The sequence below is a fragment of the Hyaena hyaena genome, unplaced genomic scaffold (genome assembly GCF_003009895.1).
Source record: "Hyaena hyaena isolate Hyena2069 unplaced genomic scaffold, ASM300989v1 scaffold_973, whole genome shotgun sequence".
NCBI classification, from domain to species: Eukaryota; Metazoa; Chordata; class Mammalia; order Carnivora; family Hyaenidae; genus Hyaena; species Hyaena hyaena.
In genome coordinates, this window is record NW_024081601.1 from 464297 (window position 1) to 482389 (window position 18093).

General features: G+C 36.1%; 1 long non-coding RNA gene across 1 annotated transcript in view; it reads left to right on the forward strand.

Annotated features, from left to right (window-relative positions):
• Positions 1-18093, forward strand: part of LOC120223216 — a 76963-nt gene that overhangs the window by 39452 nt on the left and 19418 nt on the right. The window contains exon 2 of the long non-coding RNA XR_005526237.1: positions 321-401. This is a non-coding gene — a long non-coding RNA (uncharacterized LOC120223216). The remainder of the gene's footprint in view (positions 1-320; positions 402-18093) is intronic.

Below are 18093 nucleotides of genomic sequence, written 5' to 3' on the forward strand. Positions count from 1 at the left end.
TCACAGTCATTGCCTGATGGAAGAAAGTTAGCTTAGGGCTGCCTGGGTGGCTCAGTTGGCTAAGCATTTGCCTCTTAATTTCAGCTCAGGTCATAATCTCACAATTCATGGGTTCAAGTCTCATGTCAGGCTCTGTGCTGTGACCTGTGAGTGCAGAATCTGCTTGGGATCCTCTCTCCCCATCTTGCTGTCCCTCCCCTGTTCACATATGTGCTCTCTCTCTCTCTCAAAATAAATAAATAAACTTAAAAAAACTTATCTTCACTTGTTTCCTTTAACTGACAATGGGTCTCCCCTTAAACCTTTATTTTTCTTTTCAGATGGAGGACTGCAGCATCACACACCCCACTTTCTTCAGTGTTGATACAAGGATTGACATTCTCCTCATTTTCTACTTTAAGGTAAGAATTCCTCCATTCTCATAGAAAAACCTTGCTTCTGTGGCTGTGAGGACATATTGTAAAAGATTATGTAAAAGATTATTAATGGTAGAAATCTCAACACGATTAGGATTTTTTCCCCACTCTGTAATTTAGTTCATTGTTTGAATTTTTAATAATATGCATGCATTATTTTTACCAGCATATTGAGATGGAATGACATAGATGATCTCGTATAAGTTTAAGGTGCGTATGTTGAATCAATACACATATATTGCAAAATGATTACATTGTAGTGTTAGCTAACAACTTCGTGATGTCTTGAAATTACCATTTCTTTTTCTTTTTTTGTGTGGTAAGAACGCATAAGATGTACTCTTTAATTCAATTTCCAGTATATAATATGGTGTTATTAACTATAACCATTATACAGTTTATTAGATCTTCAGGCCTTATTCATCTTATAGCTGGAAATTCAGACTTGAATTCAACCATTATCTCTTTATTTCCCTAACCACCAGCCCCTAGTAACCACTACTCTATGTTTCCATGAGTGCAACTTTCTTAGATTCTACATACAAGTGAAATCATACAGCATTTACCTCTTTTTGTCTGATTTATTTCACTTAGCATAATGCCCTCATTTCATACACATTGTTACAAATGATAGGACTTTCTTCTTTCTCATGGCTGAGTAAAATCCACTGTATATATACATACCACATCTTTTATATACATTTGTTTTTTTGTGGACACTTAAGTTGTTTCTATATCTTGGCTGTTGTGAATAATGTTGCAGTGAACATGAAAACGCAGGTCCCTCTTAGAGACCCTGTATTCATTTCATTCAGATATATACCCAGAAGTGGGATTACTAGATGCTAGATCACTTGGTAGTTCTATTTTTAATTTCTTGAGGAACCTCCATTATATTTTCCATAGTGAATGAGCCAATTTACATTCCCACCAACAGTAGACAAGGGTCACCTTTTATCTAAATCCTCACAGCATTTATTGCTTCTCTTTTTTCTAATAGCCATTTTAACAGGTCTGAAGTGATATCTCGTTGTGGTTTTGATTTGCATTTCTCTGATGATTATGATATCGAGCACCTTTACGTATATTTATCAGCCATTTATATCTCTTCTTTGGAATAGTGTCCATTCTGTTGCTCTGCTCATTATTTATTAGATTGTTTGGTTTCTTTACTTTTCTCTTTTTTTTTCTGCTGAAGTGTATAAGTTCTTTATACATTTTAGATATTAGCCCCTTATCAGATATATGATTTGCAAATATTTTCCCATTCCATAAGTTGCCTCTTAATTCTGTTGATGATCCTTTATTATTCAGAAACTTTTAGTTTGATGTAGTGTCACATGTTAATTTTTGCTTTTGTTGCTTGTGTTTTAGTACCAAATCCAGAAAAATTGCTGCCAAGAACAATGTCAGGGAGTTTTTTCCTTATGGTTTCTTCCAGGAGTTTTATGGTTTCAGATTTTATGTTTAAGTCTTTAATCTATTTTGAGTTAATTTTAATGAGTGTTGAAGATAGGGGTTAAGTTTCATTCTCTTTCATGTTGTTATCCAGTTTTCCCACCACCATTTATTACAGGGACTGTTCTTTCTCCATTGAGTATTTTTGGCTTCTTATCAAATATTAGTTGGCCATAGTTGACCAGGTTTATTTCTGTGCTCTATATTCTGTTCCATTGGTCTGTTTGTCTGTTTTTATGCCAGTATCATACAGTTTCAATTACTACAGTTTTGGAGTATAGTTTGAAGTCAGAGAATATGATGCCTCCAGCTTAGTTGTTTTTTTCTCTGAATTGCTCTCCTGTGACTTTCTCATGGCTGGACAGTCTTCCCCCTGAGGTGTAGACACTGCAGTGGAGACCAGTGACAAGGTATGTCTGGGGGTGTGCAGGTACACAGCTGGGAGTCGGTAGCTACAGGTTAGTGTTGTGGTATAGGCCAGTGACAGAAGACAAAGTCTGATCTGAGCCCACAAGTAGCTGAGGACTACCTGTTCTCCTGTGGCTGCATGTAAGTGCTCAGCCCAAAGGAACTTTGTCAAGGGGGTAGGGGGAGTCAACCACAGGGTTCTAAGTTGACTTCATGCACTATTGCAGCCACAGAGGTCTAAGCTAGCTGCTGCTGTGTTTTCTGGGCTCCAGAGGGAACAAATAAAAGGAAGTAGGGAGGGACTCAGGATACTGGTGTCAGCAAATGTAAATATCTGTGGAGCAAAAGCTGATGAAATCATCAGGGTGTCTTCGGCAACTATTCTGGCCTTCAGTTCCTTCTTCAGTGGCAAAAGCTTCCTGGTTTGTCCATGGAACAGGTCACTGTGAACCTCACTCACTCCCACTGCCTGGCTGCTATTGGTAGCCCCTGTGTTTCTTTCTTGTTTCTAGCTATCCTTATAAGTCTCAGCTTTGCTGGTCTGGATGGAGTGAAACCAAGCTGGGACCTTTGTGTGGTGCCCCAAAAGGCTGGAGAAGATGATAGCACATCCATTCTTTCTTTCTCTCACAAGAGGAACTCATTCTATCTGGAAGTGCCCTCTTGGCACTGAGCAATGCCAGCTTGGAGGGTGAGATGCTGCTGCAAGATGAAGATGTTTGTTCAACTGTGTTTCTAAAATTTCATAAGTGGGCTCCAGAACTCTCTCAGAGCTGATTTTGTTCACAGATAGCTGTCTAATTGTTGACTTTGTTGGAAGATGGAGGCTGGGGTCTCCTATGTCTACCATTTTGGGACTATCATTCTCAAAAAAGCTCTTTTTAAATAAAAGAGCTTCCAATTCATGTTTAGCTTATGCTATTACATTGTACCATTTTCTGCATATTTACTACCTTGCCTTGCCACTGGCAACCACAATTCTTGAAGACTCTAGAACCTGGATCACCATGTTCCTTTCTACTTCCACTTTTAACACTATGGTATAATACTTCAGAAGCCATATGGCAGATGAAATCAATATTCCAACTTTACAATCCCTTAATCTCATCCCCAGTGATATTCATCTCCTTTTTACCCCAGTTACATGTTTTCTAGAGTCAAAGATTCTATCACTCAACTTCACCTCTCCAATTATAAATTCAGCTGTTATGCAACTTTCTACATCTTCTTTCTTTCTATCTTTCTCACTCAGGATTTATTGTTAGACCTGATATTTGATACCATCAAAGCATCCATCTCCTTTATCTTTCTCCTCTGTTGGATGAACAATTTCTACGGCACAAAATGTGGAGCCAGATTATCTGGCATAGGGTTCCAGGTCTTCTGATGGCCTTCTATTATCATAATTAGTATTATATTTCTATGGTTATATTCAACCTGTATTATCCAACGTTTTCAGTTATTTATTCTATTTTCACCATCATACCACCTCGAAAACCTTAATCTGGGAATGGTCCCAACTAAGCTATTTAAAGCTGCTAAAGAAATTGCACTAGATTAGTAGTAGATGAATGTCAGTATAAATTATTATCTCTACATTACCTAGGATCTAGTATTGCTGAGAAACCCTTCTTTCCCTGACATTGCCTTCAACAATTGTTTCAAAACTCTTCTCCTTTACATAAACTATAATCCTACAATATCTTAACATCAGTAACATCTCCATCTATTTGAATTTATGTATTTAAGTGCTAGTGCTTATAAGTTTATATATATTTAGGCACCTATTTGTGTGTGGGTTTCTATGTGTATAGTTCACTTTGTATACTTGTAAGCTTTTTTCTGTGTGTGTGTGTTGCTAGGATATTACCTTAAACTTTAGAGAGAAATAGAAGCTATCAATTTATTGCCATCAAGCTTATAAACCTGGCAATATCCATTAGTTTTTCTCTTTTCATTTTGTCACACTAGGACAGTTTATCCTACTGCTAAGATGAATCCCTCCATTTGAGCACAAAATCTTATTACTTTCTCTCCCTCAGGAAACCTATCTTACCAGAAAATTCCTAAGGAATTCTAAGTTTTTTAGGCAATTAACAGGTATTGTATAATAAAACATGTTCTTTGATCAAATTGGTTTTGGAAAATATTGGAAATCATAAAATCAAATAGATTTGCCACAAAATTCATAGATGCTCTATTAAAATGCCATCACATAAAATGAATGTTCCAACGGGGACATTATGTAGCATTACCCAGATGTAGCATATGAATCAAGGAATAATATCACAAGAATATTACTACCCCACCCTTTTTCTTTAGTTTCACCATTTCTATTGCCAGTTGATATGTCTTAGTTTTCTAATCCAAAAGAACAAATAATGAGCCAAATTTTCTTCTCTCTCAGCAATTCTATCTCTTTCAGCTTAGAGTCAAATTCCACAAAAGAGGTGGAACTCTCACTGTTACCAAACCTTCCTGAATTTGCCTTTATCTCCACTGCTCAGGTCCCCATCGACACTACCATATCATGGTTAGGAACTTCTGATGTTGTTGAACACTCCTAACTGTTTAAGATATTCCTTTCTCTAGAATTTTATTTTGCCTGTGTTTCACTCCTCAGTAACCTTTGGCAATTCTTCATTCAGTTTTTACACTTGTATGACAATGTTCCTTGAGGTTTTATTGCAAGTGATCTTCTCTCTTCCAATTAGATGCTTTCTATTTGGATCACTAATCATTTCCCAAGGCTTCATGAAACAATGTATGTATTGATTTCTTAATTTGTATCTTTAACACAGATCCTTCTTCTGAGCTCTAGATCCATATATACAGCTACCAATTGAACACTCCCACTTGAATGACTCTTAGACAATTAGTGTTCAATAACTTCAAAATTTAAATCACTGTCTCTTGCTTCAAGTCAGTTTTCTTCTAGTTTTCCTATGAAAAACATACTAGGGCTCAAGTCAGCCACTAAGGGTATTGATTTTTCCACCTCCCTTCTCTCTTTACCGTCTTTAATCAATTTCAAATTCCTGTCAAATCTACCTCTAATTTATTTTTCAAATCCATTATGACCTTTCAATTCCTACTATGAACCCCCAGTTCAAACCATTGTCACCATCAAGTAAATTTCTTAATGCCCTAAACTTGGCTCATCCTTCCTAGTTTGGCTTTCTTTTATTTATTCTTAACTTTGCTATTCTGATTAAACTCCTTAAATGACTTCCCATTGTTATTGCAAAATAATGGCCAAAGATCCTGGAAATTCATCTTCTATTCTTTATCATTAAAATGTATACAGTCCATTAGACATCAAAAACTCTCTGAATAGAGAAAATTTCAAAGAAACGAATTATTTTCATCCTAAAGAACAAAAAATCTAGGGCATATTTAGGTTCTGTTCCATGTTTTAAAATTAAGTAGGTATGGTTTAGCCAAGATGCAGTTCTAGGGGCAAAGATGATACTATAGTAATATTATCCTGTAAAACAGTGGGAGATATATGAGTTCTAGTTATTGTGGAGAATAATCTTATAAGGGGGAGGGGACTGCTTTCCTCTTTCCCTTGCCTTGCATAAGTGAATAGTTTTCATAGGTATTACCGTTTTTCTAAGGGTTCATTGAAGACCAATGGCAAAAATAGAATCTCTGAACTGTCTGACTACCCATTTGCCTGTAATGACAGCCATGGATACAGTCTGGACCAAATAGAGAAAAACATATGGGATTTAATTTGTTGAAAACATAGCCAGTTATTTATTGAGCAAGTGGTAGCTTGAACCGTTGGTCATTATATATTAGCAATGATTATTGATTAATGTATTCAGTTTCAGCTGATGACAATTTTTAAACCTTCCAATGACTAAGTGGTAGTCATTTAGAAGTATGCTTAATATTACGGGATTTGTCAGGGTTACAATGTTTCTCTATGGATAGACTCATTAGTTTTAAGTGAAGATTTTAAATCTCTGGATGAAGTCCTAGTGTAGGCAAGATTCATTTCCAGCATCCTTGGTTTCATTGCTTAACTTGCAAAATTATTATCCTTTTTAAAAAAAATAAGTTTATTTATTATGAGAGAGATAGAGCATGAGTGGAGTCAGGGCAGAAAGAGAGAAGGGAGAGAGAGAGAGAATTCCAAGCCGACTCCACACTATCAGTGCAGAGACTGATGCAGGGCTTGAACTCACAGGCCATGAGATCATGACCTGAGCCAAAACCAAGAGTTAGATGCTTAACCACCGGAGCCACTCAGATGACCCTATTATCCTTTCTTTTTTTGTTTGTTTACTTTTTATTTTCTCCTCAGAAAGAGATCCAAAAGTAGAAGGGAAAACTATACTTTAACTTCTAGCTCAACCTCACCTATTCTGTCATGTTTCCCTGATAACCTCCCCAAAACAGGCAATCACACCTCCTGCTTTACCACCATACCTTATAGCTATCCTGTCTTTGTTCTACTTTTCTTTAATGACAGGGCTGAGATTATTGACTTATCTTACTTCTTCATTACAGTATGATTTTCTTGAGGAGATATTTTCTTCTTATTTGTATTTGCAGAATCTAGCACAGAAAATGATCAGAATAGACACCAAATTATGCTCTTGTATTAAATAATTATGCAGAAGTGGTACCGTCTCTAACATTAAACTGTCACTTATGTGTTAATGTTTTCTTAGATCATTGGCCATTGTCTTTTTGAAGGTTGAATAGGTTTACCAAATTAGTTGAGCTGTGGCTTTTATTTCTAGTTTCAAAAATAATCCATAGTGTTCATTCATTCTAATTCCATATATAACTAAAGAACACCGATGCATAGCAAGCACTGTACTAGGTACAGGGGATCCGGTGGTGAACATGACTCATAGAAGTCTTTCTCCCATACAACTTACCTCTTGGTGTAGAATAAATAATAAACAAGCAAATTTAAAAATATATAATATTAGCTAATGATATGGTCGGAAGAAAAACAAAGGAAGTCAATGTAATAGAAAAAGAGTACAATTTTCCATTAAGATGATCATGAAAAGGGTTCTTTGATGGGGTAGAGAACAACTTTAATGAAGTTATTCAGAAATAGGTGAACACATAAGAAAAATAGATATGTGATCCAACTTTTAACGGATTAGGAGAAATGCCCTTGTTACAACTTTTATTTTGTAGTTTCTTAGCACATTAGTGGATAAGCATACAACACATAACCCCTTCCCACCAACAAACACAAATGCGTATAATAGATGTTAAATTATGTCCTTTAATATAAAAATGTAGGCTTTTACAAAAGTAGGTCTATGAGTAAGTGTAATTATTTATATAGCCTTGCAACAGTCTCTGCTTTGCATCATTTAACTACAGAAAAGACGATGCCCTCATTGGCAAAACATTACATTTCAAGAATCCTCTCTCCTAGAATCACTAACAAAAACCCTGTGTGATTTCCTATGATCAGTTATAATTCTCATTAAAAAACATATCTCTGTGTTCTAAAATGGCAGGGTATGTTTGAATGTTTGATTCACAACAAAGGCACATACTAATTCACAGGTAATAATTCTAAGCTACTTTTTTTAGTTATTGTATTCAAACAGCATGAGTGTCCTTGGACAAAATAACAGAGACCAGCAAACCAGATAAGAAACTCTGATACATAGAGATAAATAATAGACATTGTTTGAATTTTCCTTAATATAGACTATGATTTGACTTTAGAGAGCCTCATTAATACACTATTTTTGCAGACATGTTAGAAAGGTGGTTTCCTGTAAATCACTGGAAAAATAAAAAATGAATTCTGTTAACTATAGCTTCCATCCATGTATTATATCACCTATATGCCTAGGGAAGCAAGAACTGATTAGGGTTCCTCTAAACGGGTCGTTAGTTAAGCAAAAGGCTTGTGACTAGTAAAATCATTTACTATTTTTTCAGTAGAATGTTTTCTTAATGCATGAAACAGCGTAGACGACAAAATGAGAGCAATTTTGACTTTCATTTTATAAAAAGAGGAGGGAAAAGAAGACTTTAAGAGCTGTCATTAAAAAAAAAATTTAAGCCCACAGTTATTCAGAAATAGTCCCTACCTTAATTATTAAATACAAAGAGAAATCCATTAGCTAACAAAGAGATGGGATAAATCCAAACTGATTACTTCACAAACACAATTTACCTTAAATCCCGAAAGAACACAGGCAATTTTGTTAGATGAACTACCTTTTCTCTCAGGATTATTTTTTTAATTGCTTGTGGTTTGACAGATAAATAGGGTCAAAAAAGACAAAAACTGATGGATTTGTTTATCATACCTTCTCAAAACCATTAAAACAATAATAAATATTTAAAATAGAAACTGAATCATCTTAGTTATGTTAAAGTTCACTTCATGCCTCTTGTGGGAAAGTGTTTACTAGGTTCCCAGGACATATTTATTTAATCTTTTAAACTTTTATGTAGAAATACTTTTAGCATAGTTGCAGTCAATTCAGTTCAAGCCAGAGCAATAAGCTTTTCTTAAATACCTACTCTTTAGAAAGCACGGTGCTAGATGAAATGTGGGATATGAAGATACTAAGGCTTGACAGCTGGCCTTGAAGGGATCACAATGTAGTGTGGGAGAAAGAAGTTTAAAGCAATTAACCATAAAGTAAGACATAATGTATTAAGTGCTGTGATATAGATACTACGTGACAGGAGAGTAGAGTGAAAGGAAGAATTAATTCTGGCTAGAGATGGAAAAGGATTCCTGCAAGGGGTTTTGTGTTAATGCTTTTTGAAAAATTCAGATTTTTGGCAAGTGAAGGAAACATTAAGACATAACAGAATTAGTTAATGGGTGTGAAGAAGCCTGAACACAGACTGTTCTGGAAGTCAGAACAGTAGGAGAGAGGATGCACAGAGGTAGAGGCAGAAATCAGGGTTTGAAGTTAGTTCATGTAGGACTTTGGATGCAAGCCTGAGGAGTTTGGACTCTGACTTCTAAACAATTGAAAGCCACAAAGCTTTCTTAGCCAGCTAATGCCACAATCAGACCTGTGTTTGGAAAGGTAAGTTTGGTAGTAAAGAAAATAATAGATTGCAGAGGCAAGAAATCCAAGTTAAAGACATCATATAATAAAGGGATACCATAGTAAGAGAAAGTGTATAGAACCACAGCTGTGGCAAAAAAAAAAAAAAAAAAAAAGTAAGGAAAAGAATAAATTGTGGGAAAGAATCAATGGGATGTGATCTGGTGGGATATAGGAGATGAGAGAGAAATGAGGGTTCGAAATGACTTTGGACAATGGAAGGATGATGATGAACTTAAGCAAAATGTAGACTTAATAGGTTTAGGAAATTCAAGGTAAAAAAATGTGTTTTGGGGAGACGCCGTGGTGGCTCAGTCAGTTAGGCATCTGACTCTTGATTTCAGCTCAGGTCATGATCTCACCATTGTGAGATAGAGCTTTGCATTGGGCTCTGCACTGGGTGTGGAGATTGCTTAAGATTCTCTCTCTCTCTCTCTCAAAAAAATAGTCTTAGAAAAATAATTTTTTAAATACAGCAAACATTTAATTTTTTTTCTCAAAGCCAAAATGCTCATGATATAAGAGATCATAAAAATCATCTAATCCAGTGATTCTTGACTATGACTGAACCTTAGAATCAGATGGGAAGCAGCGTTTTAAAAATCCTGATGTCTATACCTCACTGCAAGAGGTTTGGATTTAAGCAATCTGACCAACCATTATTTTATTATTTTCTTAAGTCCCCCAAGTGATTTGAATATATAGCCAGGTTTACAACCTCAAAAGTAAACTGTCTCCTTCAATTTAAATATTACCCTGATATTCAAGGAGATTTCAATCCTTTTAATTTTTTTGGCAGGTTATTCTAGTTTTTCCTCTCCTCTTATCTGACAACTTTACCCATTCCTTTTATACATGTGTCCAATGAGTCCTATCAATAATATAGTAGGTATTGTTTAAGAAATTGGGAATATAAAAATGACTAGAACGTAACTGCTGCTTATATTAAGTGTCTTTGCAGTGATCATATTTCATAGCTTTTCCCATCACATCTTTATGCTTAACTCTTAAGTCATGCCCCTGGTTCAGATCTCTCCTCATTCTTAGTGCTGCATTTCCAATTTGCTTTCTAGATGTCCCATGCCAGGTGCCCAGCTGTCACCACAATGTTTCTAGGCTAAAACTTACTTTCCCTCCAAATCATCACTACTAGTCCTATAAATACAAAATGAGTATCTAGTACTCCTTTTGTTCATGAAAACCATGCATGCACTCATTCAAATTTAACTTCCAGAAAATTCTTCCCTGACACCTGATTTGTGGGAATCTCACACAGGCTACCCATGTTTCCATGTAGAACACAGGATGGTTAGCAGTTAACATTTCCTAAGGTTTTTCACAGGAAGCAAGATGCTCAATTCAAGACTATTTTAATCATTTTTATCTTCTTTATTTCTCATTCTACCCCACATGCATAGACACTGAACCTGACAGGATTTTTCTCTGGTTTGGAGGGTAAGGTATCCTCCTCTTTCCTAATGTGGTATCTCTCCCTTAAAGGTACAATTTCTAGTATGATTTTTTTCCTCAAATACTAACATCACTAAACTTCAGTTTGGGGGTACACAAAGGCCAGAGACTGGCAATTTCTTTTTTTGTCAAATCACATCCTATGATGATGAACAACACACTGCTTTGTTTGGAAGATTAGGTGGAAACAACAGCAAAGAAAAAATTCTGCTAACAAGACTGCACTCTTCCTAGCTGTGTTTTAACTTCCTGTGATTTACTTTCTCATTAATAAAACAAGGATAGTTGTACCTAGCTGTGATACTTACTAAGAATATTAAATAAGAAAAATGAATAAACAGCACTTATTAACTATTATCATTGTTACTTTTTCTAAAGGTCAAAGACTTCACCTTTACTATCAAGTTAACTGATGGCTGTTTGTCACAAAAAGAATCTGGCAGAAAATATGAATGTTTAGGAAGAAATATCAGTTATGAGTAGAGTTACCACAGGGATCATCGTCATAATGCAATTCCTGTGATATTAGTTAATAGTACTCCTTGGGGTGACAGGGGCACGGGTGACTCTGGGCAGCTAGATGTCATGAAGCAATACTGCAGGATTTGTCATATGTCTTGATTAATTGCTGTTTTTGAAGCAGAAGTAAGAGCTTCACAAAACTGTGAACACCAGACTTCCAAATAAGCTTTCATCCAGCCCAGCTCCATGCCAGCCAAGGTACTCAAAACTGGCAGTACTTAACTTGCCTTCTAAAGTCATCAAAGAGCTTAACAGACCAGCAGATCATAACAATAAACAGCTACCCATGCATGAAATAAGAAATCAGAATTTTCTACTTGTATGCATGCTTAAGCTTAAGAGGAGTGCCAGTCAATGAACTTAAAAAGGTGGGAGAGGGGGTGCTGAAGCAACTGCAAGATGGTATTTAGAATCTCCATCAAGACCTAGGGAAATATGCCTGGAGCTTTACATAGTAGAGAGAAGCTATGGCTCTTAGAGACTCTGAGAAATGAGTTTCCTGTAATAAAGCAGGGCAGTTAACCTAAAACAGGTTCTGGCTGCTAAGTGGGGTAGAAATGCCTTTGTATGGTCAGAAAGAGACTTCCCTGGTGTGCTCCTACGGGGATATTTCACACAAATTTCACTTGAATGGTTCAACAGCTCCCCTTGGCAGAAGGGGTTCTAAAGGCCTCACTTCTGTCTGTGGAGCACAGAGCTGGGTTGAGACAGCCTGGGGGATTGATGGGAGTGGCTTCGGAAGAGAGGCACACCCCCTTACCTGTGGAGAGCCGGGTGTGGCTCTACCCTTCTCCAGATTCTGCACTGAGCTCACAGTTCAATTATTTACAGGAAGTGAAAAAAATGAAATGATGGGTTTTAACCCCTGATTAAAGAGAAGATAATGTTTTGTTAGAAAAGTCAGCTGCAGAGATTGGGTCTGAACGTGGCTGCAGCTACTGCTACAAGGTTTTGATTTGGCTAATCACAGAGGTCTTCCTTGAATATTAACTAAGGATTCCAAGCAGAACAAATTCATTCCTGATGAAGTCTTGCAGCTGACAACGTGGAATAATTTGAATCACAGACCTGTAAAATTTGATCAGGATGGAATTAAATGACTCTCCTGAAGCGATCTGGCAAATCTCTTCTCACCAAGGCACTGCACTGCAAGTGGGTAGGCAAAGAAGGGCCATTTCCATCTGCCATCTCACTCAGTGTCTTGCTGCCAAGACGGATTCTGAGGGTCATACCATGGAGAATATGCTTGTTTCCCTCAGTCAAACTTAAAAATACGATATAGCATTTATGCCTTCTCTTTATTGCCATGTATGGCTCCATCATTTGCAAGTATCCAGATCTTTTCAGGATCCATTTATGCTAAGACCACCTCTTAGGGGTTATGATACACTTACCTGTATTGCCATCTTTATGGAATACCATTCCTTCTTATTTCTCTTACACTTTACAACTCATACAATTTAAAAAGTGCAAAACACACAGAGAGAAAATCGGAGACGAGTATAAAAAACCCCAGCCTCAAACTTGAACTGCACTGACCCCATGGTAGAATTTAAAAAACTATATTTATTTATTTTGAGAGAGAGTGAGTGAGAGAAAGCAGGGGAGGGTCAGAGAGATAGAGAGAGAGAATCGCAAGCAGGCTCTGCACTCTTAGCACAGAGCCCAAAATGGGGCTCAGTCCCATAAACCATGACATTGTGACCTAAACTGAAATAAAATGTTGGACCTTTAACCAAACGAGCCACCCAGGTGCCCCAAGATGGACTTTGTTGTTTTTTTTCTAAGTAACCTTGACAAAATATGCACTTCTATTCTTATGGCTTACTACACAGACAATAATCTTAGCTTGACCTTCTGAGATCAGGGTGATGGGTAGGGAATGGAGCCAAACAGAGGACAGAAGCTCTTCCAGTTCCAGTCTAATGGCTGTAAATTCTACCCTAGAAAAGAAGCAATTTATAATATGGTGAAAAAAGAGTTTCTTTTGTGTTTGCAAGAATATGTTAGAAATCAATAGTAGAACATTTTATTATAAAAATGTGGAACACATGAAAAGTGTTTTCTAATGTTATAGTCTGCTACTTTGTCTCTTAGACAAAAGACATGATAAGGGAAGTTTCTGAGAATCATATAGAGGGCACAGCTAATCAAATTTTAGGGAATGTACATGGTAGTGAGGTGAGGGGTCAAGACGGGAGTTGTTTGCAAAAGAAAGTAAGATGGAAAAGAGGAGTATCCAAGAAAGAAAATATAACAAAAAATTACTGTCAGAGAAATTAGGCAAATAGAAGATTTAATAGAGCTGTAAGGTAAAGCTGATCCAAAAATTACTGCTTTTATACAACAAACATAGTATTATATTTTTTTATTAATCCTAAAATTTGCAATGTGCTTTTTATCAAAGTGAGTACTACTACAAGAGCCAGGAGTCAAATGCTTAGCTTCTCATAGCAATGAACTTAAGTTCTGAGCTGAACTCATTTCGCATAAGTGCTTTAGTAGAATCACTTCCATGTGTTTTCTGAAGCATGCAGAGTAGCAATGTGGGCTATGGTAGAAGCCAAAGACTGATAAAGCATGAAGATTTGATACAGTAGTCCCCCCTTATTTATGGAGTTTATGTTCCAAGACCCCCGTGGATGCCTAATAGTACTGAACCTTATATATACTATGTTATTTCTTACATATACATACCTATGATGATGTTTAACTTATAAATTAGGCACAGTAATATATTTACAGCAATAACTAATAATAGAGCAATTATAACAATATACTGTAATAAAAGTTAAATGCACATGTTCTCTCACACAAAATATTGTACTGTACTCACCCTTCTTCTTGTGATGATTGCAGACTGTAAGTGACGAAGTGAGATAAAGTGAGGTGAATGATGTAGTTACTATGATGTAAGGTTAGGCTACTGTTGACCCTCTGGTGATGTGCTTTCACAGTGTGGTTAACCTAGTGTTAAAGAGACTAAGGAAGAGAAACCATAGAGAAGAGGAGACTACTGTATTTACTTACAAATACATATGAGGATGGACTTAATGTTTGAATCATTCTCTAAATTCAAAGAGAATTCTTTATTTATGTTTATTTATTTACTTTGAGAAAGAGAGAGGGAGAGAGCGAGACAGCGAGTGCATACATGAGCAGGGTAGAGACAAAGAGGAGGAAGAGAGAATCTCAAACACACTCCACACTGTCAGAGCAGAGCCCAGCAAGGTCATGACCTGAGCCAATATCAAAAGAGTCAAATGTCAGATTCTCAACTGACTGAGCCACCCAGGTACCCTAAACTTCAAAGAGAATTCTTTCTGGGGGTTCCTGGGTAGCTTAGTAGGTTAAGTATGGGATCAAGACCCGCATCCAGATCTGCGCTGACACGGTGGACCCTGCTTGGGATTTTCTCTCTCTCTCTCTCTCTGTCTCTCTCTGTCTCTCTCTCTCTCTCCCCCTATCCCACTCATGCTCTCTCTCTGTCAAAATAAATAAATAAACTTAAAAAAAGAGAGAGAATTCTTTTTAAGCTAAGCTTTGTTCTAAAACACTGCAAAAAAAGAGCCATTTATGAAAAGTCCAGAGCTAATATCATCCTCACTGGGGAAAAACTGAGAGCTTTCCCCCTGAGACCAGGAACACAAGTTTATCCACTCTCACCACTGTTCTTTAATATAGTGTTGGAAGTCCTAGCATCAGCAATCAGACAACAAAATGAAATAAAAGGCCTCAAAATGGTCAAAGAGGAAGTCAAACCTTCACTTTTTGCAGATGACATAATACTCTGCATGGAAAATCCTACAGACTCCACCAAAAGTCTGCTAGGCTAATCCATGAATTCAGCAATGTCACAGGGTACAAAATCAATGTAAAGAAATCTCTTGCATTTTTATACACCAGTAATGAAGCAACAGAAAGAGAAATCAAGAAACTGATCCCATTTTCAATTGCACGAAAAACCATGAAATACCTAGGAATAAATTTAACCAAAGATGTAAAAGATCTGTATGCTGTAAACTATAGAAAGCTATGAAGGAAATTGAAGAAGACACAAAGAAATGAAAAAACATTCCATGCCCATGGATTAGAAGAATAAATATTGTTAAAATGTCAATACAACACAAAGCAATCTACACATTCAATGAAATCCCAATCAAAATTGCACAGTATTCTTCTCAAAGCTAGAACAAATAATCCTAACATTTGTATGGAACCACAAAAGACCCCAAATAGCCAAAGTATTTGAAGTATTGAAAAAGAAAACCAAAGCAGGAGACATCACAATCCTAGACTTTAGCCTCTACTACAAAGCTGTAATCATCAAGACAGTATGGTATTGGCAAAAAAACAGACACATAGACCAGTGAAATAGAATAGAGAACACTGAATTGGACCCACAAATGTATGGCCAACTAATCTTTGACAAAGCAGGAAAAAGTATCCAATGGAAAAAAGACAGTTTCTTTTAAAAATGGTGCTGGGAAAACTGGACAGCAACATACAGAAGATTGAAACTAGACCACCTTCTTACACCAGACACAAAAATAAACTCAAAATGGATGAAAGTCCTGAATGTGAGACAGAAAACCATCAAAACCATAGAGGAGAAAGCGGGCAATAACCTCTTTAATCTCAGCCACATCAATTTCTTAATACATCCTCAAAGGCAAGGGAATTAAAAGCAAAAATGAACTATTGGGACCTCATCAAGATAAAAAGTGTCCGCATTGCAAAGGAAAGAATCAAATCTAAAAGGCAACTGACAGAATGGAAAAAGATATTTGCAAATGACATATTGGATAAGGGGCTATTATCCAAAATGTATAAAGAACTCACCAAACTCCACACACAAAAAAACAAATAATCCAGGGAAGAAATGGGCAGAAGACATGAATAGACACTTTATGTTGGACATCCAGATGGTCAACAGACACATGAAATGATGCTCAACATCACTTATCATCAAGGAAATATACATCAAACTCATACTGAGATACCACCTCACACTGGTCAAAGTGGTTAAAATGAACAAATCAGGAGACTATAGATGCTGGTGAGGTTGTGAAGAAACGAGAACCCTCTTACACTATTGGTGGGAATGCAAACTGGTGTGGTTTCTCTGGAAAACTGTGTGGAAGTTCCTCAAAAAATTAAAAATAGAACTACCCTATGACCTAGCAATAGCACTTTTAGGAATTTAGCCAAGGGATACAGGAGTGCTGATTCATAGGGACACATGAAACCCAATGTTTATAGCAGCACTTTCAACAATAACCAAATTATGGAAAGAGCCAATGTCCACCAACTGACAAATGGATAAAGAAGATGTGGTTTATATAGATACAATGGAATACTACTTGGCAATAAGAAAGAATGAAATCCTGCCCTTTGCAGCAATGTGAATGGAACTGAAGCGTATTACACTAAGTGAAATAAGTCAGTCAGAGAAAGACAGATAGCATATGTTTTCACTCATATGTGTATCTTGAGAATCTTAACAGAAGACCATGGGGGAAAGGAAGGGGAGAAAAAGTTACAAACAGAGAGAGAGGGAGGCAAACCATAAGACTCTTACATACAGAGAACAAACTGAGGGTTGGTGGGGGGTGGGGGAGAGGGGAAAGTGGGTGATGGGCATTGAAGAGGGCACTTACTGGGATTAGAACTGGGTGATGTATGGAAGCCAATTTGATAATAAATTATATTTTAAAAATAAATAAATAAAACACTGCAAAAATTCCCAGTGTAGAAAGAAGTCTACATTCATTTTTTTTTAAGGCAACAACTCATTTAGAGACAAGCATAGGAATGAGGAAATTAGGTTGACTCATATGACATATTTTCACATTCACAACTTTGTTACTTTTTTTGTAGATATAGTGGCCTGGGTAATAAACTACCAGGCTTTTTCATACCACAACTCTACCTTATGGCTTAAATAATTTTAAAAAATTCTACTTGAATATAATTTTATAAATATATATATGTATATATGTTTACATATATGTATATATACACATGTATACACACATATAAACATGTAAACACATGTATACTTATTGCATATATAAAAACATGCATATATATCTTTTATATACACATATTTATATATATACATATACATACAGATGTTTATACATGGCTGTGAAATATAATACTCATATAGGGGTTGCTGAATGAGGATGTGTTTGTTCTGAGTCACACCGTACCTGAATACAAAAAAGAACTTTGTCTCTAAATCCTATGTCAGCATTGATTTAAGGGAGAGAAGAAGGCTTTTAATAAGTTTGGAAACAATTTTTTTACAGATCATTATACTTAACAAATCATAGTTTTTCTTTACTATAATTTATTTAAAAATAAATTGTGGAAAAATGCTCTGAAAATGAAAATGCTCTTTGAGACAAATTAGAAAGTGCTATTCAAGTAAAATGATAGGCCTATTTTGTCTCTGATTTACTGGAATGAATATGACAAGTCACTTGATGTTCCTTTAGCTTTAGAATATTCAGCTAGAAATGGAGATTCTAGTCTTGATGTAATTCAGAGAATTGTTAACATCTATTACTAACATCATATAACTATATAACATATTTTCATGTGTACATCATAAAGGCAATAATAAAAAATTGTTTTTCTGATATTCTCATGTTGAATCCAGAAATAAAGATATACTAATTTTTAGAAAGATTATGGATCCTTCAGAAAACAGTCAGTGAATATTTTGAGAAAAATCTATAGATTTT